The sequence below is a fragment of the Rhagoletis pomonella genome, unplaced genomic scaffold, assembly GCF_013731165.1.
Source record: "Rhagoletis pomonella isolate Grant_MI unplaced genomic scaffold, Rhpom_1.0 Rhpom_scaffold_00017, whole genome shotgun sequence".
Classification (NCBI taxonomy): Eukaryota; Metazoa; Arthropoda; class Insecta; order Diptera; family Tephritidae; genus Rhagoletis; species Rhagoletis pomonella.
The window spans coordinates 667,214-678,764 of NW_023458571.1; the positions used below are offsets into that span (position 1 = coordinate 667,214).

General features: G+C 33.6%; 1 protein-coding gene across 5 annotated transcripts in view; it reads right to left on the reverse strand.

The window, feature by feature from the left end:
• The window catches only part of LOC118749507, a 417,693-nt gene that overhangs the window by 404,030 nt on the left and 2,112 nt on the right, over positions 1-11,551 (reverse strand). The window lies entirely within an intron of this gene.

Sequence of the window (11,551 nt, forward strand, 5' to 3'; positions counted from 1 at the left end):
GGTGATTTGGAAATATTTTTAATAGGATTATCACCTATCTAAAAGTATAGACGGAAAATATTGAAATTAAATGAAATATTACATAACTATTTCCAAACGAACAGTGTGTGGGAAAGCTTTACAAGGGCATTTTATAAATCTTTCCACTTAGCCAAAATCCGGACAGTTTAAATAAATATAGAATTTACAACATCTTATAAAACGAAGTGATTATATTATCAACGAAGAGCTGGTACACATATTACTTAATGCATAAAATTAATAAACAAGTAATTTTTAGTATGGGATCACCTGGAAATCGGTTGACGTGTTCCAAAGTTATGCGGTAACATACATAAAAAAAATATTCCGACGAATTGATAACCTTCTCCTTTGCTCCTTTGAAGTCGGGTAGAAACTACTGAAACAAATACCAAAATGATAAAAGAGTAACGACAACAAAAAACTATCGCATTAAAGCTGTTTAAAAATACTTAATGAAAACTCAAAATTGTTGACACCATTCCTTAGCATTATAAATCAGTTAACTTTTAATGGTAAAGAATTTCGTTTGGGGTCGCCATAGCCAACTACGTATATTGCGAGTAAAGAAATTTTTAATAACATGAGATAATATTAGTATGATTATGATTATCATTACTATTGTGAAAGCGAAAGCAGAAGGTGATTTACGATCGCATGATGCAAATGTTAAGATAATAAGAGCTGCAGAACTGAACCTTGTAGGAACATTTTTTTACAAGGGCATGTAATATATGGCGTGTGCCGATGACATCGACATCGTCTGCCTTTCCAAGCTAGATAAGGAAGTAAAGCGTATGCGCCTGGTGGTAAACAAGGACAAAACGAAGTATCTCCTGTCATAAAAAACAGTCAGCGCATTCGCGCCTTGGAACCCACGTCACTGTTGACAATTATAATTTCGGGAAAGTGGAGAACTTCATTTACTAGGGAACCAGCATTATCACCGATAAAAATATCAGCATGGAAAACCCACGCAGAATCACTCTTGCCAACAAGTGCTACTTTGGACTGAGTAGGCTGTAAAGTCCTTTCTCGACGCCTCGAAAACCGCACTCTATAATTCACTCATCATGCCCGAGCTGTTATATGGCGCAGAAGCTTAGACAATGATAACATTCGATGAGGCGGCTCTTGGAGTATTCGAGAGAAAGATCTTACGAAAGATTTACAGGCTTCTACGCGTGGGCGTGGGTAATGTTCCAGGTCGAACTTCGGGAAAGTATGGTTTATATCAGTGGCCGGCACGCCGTAGCTCACTGAGCGCTCTCTGAGCACATGCGTTTTTCACACGTATACGAAGAGCGGAAGTTGAGCAGTGCATTTAACGCACACAGTCTCACTTATTGAATCGTTTGAATGTGTTATGGTCTGATTATGCATACTTCGCACAACATCGCATAAACTTTAAACTGTAGTTTTGTATGTATTTTGTATATATTCCATTACCCATAAATTAGCAGAACTTTTAAAAGCTTAGGGATATGTTTAGTTTAGTTTTTGCGTCGCATTTTCTTAAGTTAAATTTTTATTGCACTGGTAAAAATGGTTGTGCGAAGTTATGCGAAGTATGCATAATCATACCTTTAGAATGTCGACCACTGGTTTAGATTTAGATGTGGATTGCTTCTCAGATGTTGCGTATTCCTGTGTCGGCAAAGCAGATATCCTTGATATCTATGCAGAGAATGGAAAACCAACAAATATTGTGTGTACTTACAAGTAGTACTTATTACATAACGAAACACATATGAAACGTATGCTTTGTTTCGTTAATAATTTATCATCCAAATAACAGGAATATGCCACAGCAAAGCGTGGCAGGGTACAGCTAGTTGGGTATAAAACTGCAAACTAGAATTATCTCAAAATTCTTATTAAAAAGTTTGTAGTACAATTTTATCGAAATTTCTTTTTTTTCTACAAAGTTTGAAATTTGTAAGATAATGAGCTATATTTTTTTTAAATTAATAAACACTAAACAAATAAAAGAAAAATAGTCAAAGCTCAGGTGCTTAATTTGTGTATGTGTTCATGAATAAACTATGAGCCACTTAACTCATCTAGCGGTATGCAATGAACAGTGTGACCGTTTTGACCCAAGTGGATCAAAAGTGATCCATTTTTCGATTAATTTTGGAGAGATACTTTTTTTTCAATTTTGATACGTACCTACATCCAAACGTTCATTGTCGTTCTCTGAACGAACCTTTCATGTATTGTGGTTCATGGTCCATGTCGAAAAACGTCAAAATGTGAACAAACGAACAGTATCATAGCGCTGCATTTTTTTATTTTCGCTATGTTCAATAACAAAAATTAGGGCTTGGTACTCGGTAATTCGGTGCTCGGTAAGGCCCTGTTTCCACAGGAAAACACCAATGTCATGATAACAATGTCACAAAATATATTTCCAATGGATACCACCTTATTGCTTGACATCTATTGCAGGAAATTTGATAGTTTGACAGCCATATTTTCACTTGATAGAAAGCGTGGTGGTGGTTATATCGATGAAATATTAATATTAAATCAAACTAAGAATCTGTTCCCTATTGGATTATTTATGACAACGTTTTTGGAAGTTTTTCAGTAAGTTTGTTCAAGATTTAAATGTTTTTTTAACACCGAAATTGAGAGAATGTTGTCTGGCGGCGTCATGCGGCAATTGCTTATACATATCAAGACATTAAAGTGCCCACACACAACAGTTTGTAGGCAATAAAAATTGCAAGGTGTAACTGCAACTGAAATTACGCAAATCGCATTCGGGAAATAATTTAAACTTGCTCGTGCAATAAATGTTAAATTGCTTTGGAAAATGGTTTTTCATAAAAATTATTTGTTGAAAAAAGTGATACACATTGATACATTTTAAGTCCCTTTTCTGCTACAATTTATCACAAGCCCGCGGTCACACTGACAATGAATCTCTCAAACAATTGCATAAAGAGAAGCAAGCCAAGCCAAGTGGAAGCGATCAGCGATTGTGAAAGATATTCATGCTAACTAGTTTAAAAGGAAGGCAAGCAATTGTGAGCATAGTTGCCAACTTGGTGCTTTAAGCACTAGATTTAGTGCTTTTTGAAAATTAAAACTCCAAAAAAAAATATTTAGTGCCTAGTAATTTTTTTAGTTATTTTTTTCTGAACTAAAATTACTCCGATATAGTTAAAACCAGAAATAATTTTTAAATATTTAAAGCTGTGGCAACACTGAATTTACAAAAATCTACAAATTTAAATGCATTTAAATACAACCATGATAAAAAGCTGAACTTGCAAATTCACCTTGTTCGCGTTGAAAATGCTAGTAGATATGAGAGTAAGTTAAGTATCTATTTCTTTTTTTATTTTCTAATTATTTGTAAGAATTTTCATTTTTGTACCACCTGAGTAAAACACATCGTTTTTTGGTGCTGAATCCAAATCTGGCCGCACAATTACTCTAGCACTAGAATTTTGAGATATCCTAACCTCAAAGTGCCAAATCACGGTTTTTGGCGATATTTGAGGTTATATAATGAAAACATAACATTTTTTTGCTCATTTCTACTTAGGGCATGATTTTCGTTTGTTGAGATTCGATTTTTCTTTCTTGAGATATATCAGTTTTAATGTGCTTCGGTATTACGTCGTAAGCATGAGTCATTATAGCATGTGGCTTTTCAATGGTTATGAGCAAAAAAGTTTTGTTTATTGATTTATGTATGCATTCTTGCAAATATTGTTAATTTTTTGTTTTTGTTAAATACATACAAACTGTTATGAAAAAGCATCCATTGATTCAAAACCATTTGGTGCTTTTAGTGTGGTAAAACGCTTTTTTGCCAAGTTTTTGATGCTTTTTGAAAATCAAAAGTTGGCAACACTGATTGTGAGAGAGTTACATTTTTTAGTGAGAGCAAGTTTGAGTGAACAATGGGGTGATTCATGAGCAGGTGAGCATATCCATAAGCTGAGCTATTAGGCCTGTTCGCGTACGCACTTTCCAGTAAATCCAGTACTAATTTTACTGGTTTTTTACTGGATGTCGTTTTCGTACGCAAAAACTTGCAAGAATCTAGCAAAGGAGGGGAAATTGAGAGAGCAAAAATGACAGCTGAACTTGCAAGTTTTACGGGATTTTTACTGGATAAATTTTTACTAGCAACTATTTGCTAGTAAGAAAAACAGGTAATGGCATGATGCTTAATGTAATTCACATTAACAAAATAATTGTTTGTGGTGCTTTTAGAGTTGCAATTGACAAAATAAACCCATTTAAATATATAATAAGATGGAAAATACTAGTTTTCTAAGAAAATTGCATCGGAAAATAACAAACTAATCAGCTGTTCATAAAACTAGCAGCGTCTTGCTGGTTTTGCGTTTTCGTACTTTCTTGCATATTTCACTCATTAGGAGTAAATATTCACTTACTCTCCGAAATTTGGTTAATGGCAAGTTACTAGATATTTTTTGCTGGAGAATACGAAAACACAGCTATTCACTGCCGAACTCTGGTATGTATACTACACATTCTCTTATTTGTTCTCAAAATGCATGAAAACTATAGTAAGCTTGCAAACAATGAATACAATTTTGTGATAAATAGTTTTTCAAATGTATTTGGACTTCAGTTCACGTGTTAATAAAGCATTAAGTAAATAAATTAGTATTGTAAACTATTATTTTAATTAATAGATATAAATATATTTATATTTCGCAACTCTTAGGCTTGTCTTTATTTGTAACAAATGGCAGCTCTAAACAAAATAAAAAAATAGTTGTAGTTTTACAAATTTAAAGCAAATGGGCGTTCTTTACAAAAAGATAGTTAAAGATCGAATTGCGCATTTTTTTACAATATCAAGTGCCCCCAAGAAGTGTTAAACTAATAAATAGCCTAAAAAACGCTTACAAAAATTTGAAACGAGAGTGAAGTGCAGTGTTCAATTGTGATCGAAATTGCAGACAATATTTGTGCGTGTTTTATTTAAAGAAATGCTAGAAGTGCATTGTGCACCGGCCAGTCCCACAACTCAATAAATGGAGCAGAAGGGGTTTGGCATAGTTTTCCTGCACGTAAGCCAAATTATGGGGGGTGAAATAAGACAAATGGCAATAACGCAAATGTGTGTTATTTCACGTTTAAATGGGAAATAATGCCAAATACTGAGTTTTTCTTTATTTCCAACAAAGTCTAAACAAAATATAGGGAAAGCGTCTTTAATAACTGCTCGGAAAATGGGACATATCGCTTTTATATGCATTTTACCTGCATGCTCTTTTTAAAAGGTATATGTTAATTCAACTGTTTTATATATAATCCCAAATTTATGATATAAAATCCCCTCTACCAAAAAACTAAACTTGGGAAACGCCGAACAATGGGCCATATGACGACATTAGCCAGAAAAAAAATTTAAGTGGAATTTTGATGTTTTGATAATTCAAACTTTTTAATAAATGTCCAATTACTTAGAAAAAATTATCGTTTGGTGTTTTAAAGCCCACTTTAGTAGTTTTGTATAGGTCTTATTTGATGTTTTGAAACATTGTTTTCTAAAAATTACACAAATCAAATAGACATTTTTGAAAAGTGGCGTGTTGTTTATACAGTGGTGTGCCAGAACGCTGAAAAGAATGTATCTGGCATAGAACACGATGGTTTTTTTTATGAAATAAAAACAATAATATATGGTGATTGACGTAGCTAAAAATATGAAACAACACTGCACTGTCATGTACTTTTCTTAAAATATTTTTGTAAGACTCTTCATAATTCCTACTTTTAGATACTGCTTAGCCAGACTTTGCACGACCTTGCAACAATAACAAATTCCATATTATACCAAGCAGAGTCTGTACGAAAAAATGGTCATACTTACCCAAGAGCTGCGACTGATGAAGCAGATCCAGCACACTCCGACAGTGACATTTCGCAGACATAACTCAAAAAATATATACATATAAAAAAAAACAAATATGTAGTTATAAGTTATACATATATTCAATAAAAAATAATTAAATATATTAAACAACAATACATTCAAACTTGAAATAGTGTTTTCTTTGCAGTGTAAAGCTTTAAAATTAATTTAAACTGTAAATACGTTTTTCGATTATATTGGTCTCAGAGCCTTTGGGAAGGTTAAAAACTAGATTTCCAACATCTACATACGGTTTTCCAAAACCTAGCACTTTTCGCCATAAGTACGGTATTGTTAACATATGTAGCTGTTTCAAATTTCAGGATGTTAGCAAAAGCGGCTCCAGAGATAAGCGATTGAGAATTTCGGTTTGAATGGGAGGTTCCACGCCCCCTGTTCCATTATCCACCACTTTCGTCACTGTCAAATTGCAGAACGTTAGCATAAGCGGTTCCAGAGATAAGCGATATGAGAATTTCAGTTTTCACATTTTAGTCTGTATGCCAGATGCCACGCCCTCTGTATAATGGGGTTAACATTTCTGGATTAGGGGTAGCTATATCCTTTAAATTGGTATATGTTTCATTGAAATCGAGCGAACGGTGCCCTCAAAAAAAGGGGTTCAAAATTTTATTGCGGCGTTTTTATATATAGATACCTTCAATATACCGTTTTTGCTACAAACTCCTCTCGAAGGACCTCTGGTGTCATCTAATCGATCCCCGATCAAGGTAAATTTTTTTATGGCCACTTTTTACAACAAATCTATGCATCTGAAGCAAAAAAATATTTTTTTCCGGCTAACTTGTTTGAAGCGGCCCACAGTGCGCCGCTTCGAATTTTTACAATTGAGCGAAAATCTGATTTTTAATCAAAAAGTTGTTTATTGAAACTATTGTAGTGTTTCTTCCCTACAAGGGTATATTTGAACGAATTATTTGAATGATTGATTGATGATTAATTAATGAATGCACACACATAAATGATTGCAGCCGTTTAAATACTCAATCAGTGTTAAACATTTTTTGATTCGGAATTGTGCTTTTCAATCACGCGATGAATATGTTGATGTGTGAATTCATAATTCCTTTTAATGAATGGAAAATTTGAAAATTATAAACCTAAATCTCTCAATTTCACACCTTTCACTTAAATTTATATAAACAAATCGAGTGAAAGGTTAATAAAGGAACACAAAATTTTTTGAATCTCCATAGAGGAAACTGAAATTTGCCCCCTGTGCGGCACACCTTAACCGTTTCCGATCGGGATCAAAATTTATATGCGAAGCCATCGACTATAGTAGCTTAGGAAATCTGATGTACAAATTTGCTTCCTATATTTAAGGACCACCCTAATGCACCTATATACATAGAAATGTATTTATCTGCATCAAAAATAAAGTTTGTTTTTACTTGCGCGACAGTCAGTTTTGCACACAAAAAAATCAATAGGGGTATTCTCTGAGTCTTGCAAAGCCCTTGCACGGTGCACAGATTGCACGGATTGCACGGTAAAAACCGGTTTTCGTATGGGACAGCTTTGCAAACCGTGCAATCCGTGCACCGTGCAAAGGCTTTGCAAGACTCAGAGAATACCCCTAATATATTCGCGAAACTAGGGGCGAAAAATAGCAAAACTGCGTTTTTAGTCCTCCTCTCTGACGTCAGGATTTTTCTTAAAAGGACTCTGAAATTTTAAAGATATGATTAATTCAAAACAAATTATTGAAACAGCTCAGTGCAATATAGAATAACAATTTAATACTGTTAGTTCGAGAGAAGTGAAGTGGGTGGTTATAACTGATGTTGACCCAGTTATAGGTTGTTGTTTTTGCTTTGTATGTACATATGTATTCACCTTTTCTTGTTTACTTATTCGTATCAGCAATAGAACTGTTTATCTAAATACTAGTGACACAGTTGTTTGCTTTTGTTTTGCTGCTATTGGCATGTTTCGTATTCTCTCTGCAGTTATCATAAAGCACGCTGACGTACATACATACGTCTATATGCATGTACTAGGGCATTCAATCCCGGGACTCCGGACACATTTCCATGTCCCGAAATCCCGGTATTACAGCTCCGGGATCCCGAGATTTTTACTGATTCATTTACAGAATGAAAGAGATGTTGAAAACGAAAAAAAAACATTTGACATGAAATACGAGAAATACAGAACACCAAAATTTTGATTCAAAGTGAACTTGAGCCTTTTGCACTTGGAAGTAAATTTCAGGACCTGCCTGAGTAACTGTACTAGTTCAAAATTGTGTGCAAGGACTGTGTAATAAAGAAAAATCTGGTAGCAATTGAAAACAAAAAGCTTTTAGAGCGTGGCAGAGTTGTTCTTCATTTTACTTTGTTGGTCTTACTTGGAAAACGATTTCTGCAAATATGAGTAAATGTTTTGACAAGTAATATAGATATTTTAGAATAAAAATATTTAAGCATCCAATTACATACTCTTTTAATAACGGGCATTGTGCTCCCCTAAGAGCAAATGTGGTGACAATGAATCTGTGTGGTTTGAAAAAGGCGAACCTACTGTAGAATGCAAAAAGTTGTGATGAAGTCGAAATCCCGAAAAATCTCGGGATCCCGAGATTAGAATTTTTACATCCCGAAAAATCTCGGGATCCCGAGATTAGAATTTTTACATCCCGAAATCCCGGGATTGTTAAAATTCTTCGGGATTGAATGTCCTAACATGTATATACATATGTGTGTATGTACTTTATATGCATATGTTTTTGTGGGTGTTTAAAAAATATATTTTTTCCATATATGTAATCAGTTCCAGCAGTTCCAGTTTTAAATAAATTCGAGTGCTTATTTACACTTGCGGTCATCTGCTTAAGTTAAGTGACATTTTCACCAGTATTGGTTATTTTTCTTTTGTTTATTTAATGTTTATAACTTTTTGATGAAAGTCATTACATAACCATCAGCACCACATAAATCCACATTTAATGATTCTTACAAAAATTATAAAAATTTAACAAACTTTAACAATTACACCCAAAAATTTTAAGCTTTTTATTAAACATTTTTAGAAAAATTGTAGGTATGCAGTTTTATAGCCCATTAAATTTTAGTAGGTCAAAGTGCAAATTTAAAGACGCTAGAAAATCATGTTGATTTAAAAAAATTTTTTTGGCTGACGGTGTTGAGCATTGTCAGGAAAAAAAACTATTGAAAATCAACGCGATCTTCTAGCGTCTAAAGGTTGCATTTTAATTTTTATAAAAATTTGTAATACAAAGTTAAAAATTTTAAAGATAGTTGAATTTTTGTAAATTTGTGTAAGAAGTTTGAAATGTGGATTTATGAGGTACTGGTTATGCAATGTGCTAGACTCCATATTTTGGAATTGTAGAAATTATCGATGGTCAAAATTCAAGAAAATTAAGAGAAATATGGGTATTTTTTTTAATTTACCTGATAAAAGATCCCCACAAGCCTAGTCCGACAATAGATTATTATATAGCATTTTAAAGGCATATATATCCCCTTCTCAGATCATATTCAGTCTTTGAAATCGATTCAAAAATAGTATTTCAAAAACTCACAAATCTAAAAAATCCTATTTTCTGACAAATCGGCAGGTCGCGACCTCTAAAGGACCTTTAAAAAATCTATAAAAACAGGCAATAATATTTCTCATGAAAACGAATAAAATTAGGGGGTAGGGTCTTGAAATTTCCAAAAAAAAGGCATTTTCGATGGGCGCCCTAATGTACATACATATGGATGTGTAAAATCACACATATGTACATTACACAAAACACTTTTTTGCTAAGCAAGAAATAAGAACTTATATGCTAGGTATTTTTGTACATACATACATAAATATAACGGCACACAAAATAAAAGAATTATGATATTTTGACCGGTTTTGGCATTTGGCATTTGTCTTTTGTTTATTTAATGTTTATTATTTATTTTTTTAAGTATAGCAGGTATAACACAATAAATTCCGATTTCAAACTTTGTACAAAAATTAGAAAAATTCTTCTTATTTTCACCAAAACTTCAAACTTTTTAATCAGAATTTTGGTACGCAATTTTGTAGACCATTTAATTCTAGTATAATGAAGTGCAAGTTTCAAGCTGCTATAAAATCCCATTAAGTTTTTTTTTTACTGAACATACTTTTGTATAAAAAAAACGTGAAACACCTTCAACCAAAAAATATGCATTTTTGAGAGCTGTCTGAAAATGGTTTTTGATGTTGGCTGTTGTCTGCCGCTTCACGTGAACATATGAAAAGAAATTCCAAATAATCGGCAAAAAAAGGCCGATGCCGATGCTCAATTTTGTGCCGATACTAGCCGATGCCGATGCCGTAGACGATTAATCGGTCGGACTCTATCCGTAGGTATGTATATTGAAAAAACCGTATAAACTTATAATTGTGTAAACCTTATAAATGAACTGTCAAAATTTGTATGGAAACTCGTTTACACATTTCTGATAAATTTATCCAGCGATTTCACTGAATAAACTTGATAAACTGAAGACAATGCAACTCTGTCGCAACTCTAGCTATGTTTTCTTAGGCAATAATCGGGATCCGCATACAAATTTTGCACCCAAATTCAACAACGATATGATCCTGATAGAGATCTGGTTCAATTATTATCCCGTCTGTTTGTTTTGTTTCACTGATAATTCGCAAAGTTTGGTAGCCGTGACAAATGAATTCATACACAAACAGACATTCTGCCATTGTTTCTTATAACTTGCTTCAAATAAATAGCCTTTATGTTATATGTACATTTATTTAAATAGATATCTCGTAAATATAATTTTTTCCAATTTAGTGAGGTAGTTTCTATAATTTCTTTATCCCCGTGCTAGTAGTATAAAGTTAGTGACACTGCGCTTTATAACCAAAGAAAACACGCCTATTGTCGCATGTGTAAACGAAAAGAGAGTGTGGGTCGTTCATGTAACACAGTGCATAAACTTATAAGATTATCTGCTTGATAAAGTTATCGGTTTAGATGAATACCACTATTATAAACCGTATCAACGTATAATTATGTAAACTTAAATCAACTGCCAAATTTTTACGGAAACTCGTTTACACATCCAATATATAAAAATCTCGTGTCACGGTGTTAGTGGTCGAACTCCTTCTAAACGCCTTGACCGATCTTTATAAAATTTTATGTCCATATATGGTAGGTATGAGAATCGGATGTAAAGTATATTTCATACCGCTAGGTGCAGGGGGCGTGGCACCTCCGATACAAACCGAATTTTTCACAGTGCATATCTCTGAAAGTGTTCATGGTAGAGTACTCGAACATCGTATGATATATGAAAACAAGCGCATACTCATGGAGAAAAATGTAGGTTATTGGAAAAGGGGGCATGGCACCTCCCATACAAATCGAATTTTTCAAACTGCATATGTCTGGAAGTGTTCGTGGTATAGTACTGAAACTTGATATGTATGAGATATATAAAATCAGTCGCATAGTCATGAAGAAGAATTTGGGCTATTGGAAAAAGGGGCGCGGCACCTCCCATAAAAACCGAAATTTTCACACTGCATATCACTGGAAGTGTTCATGGTAGAGTACTCGAATATGGTATAGAGATATAT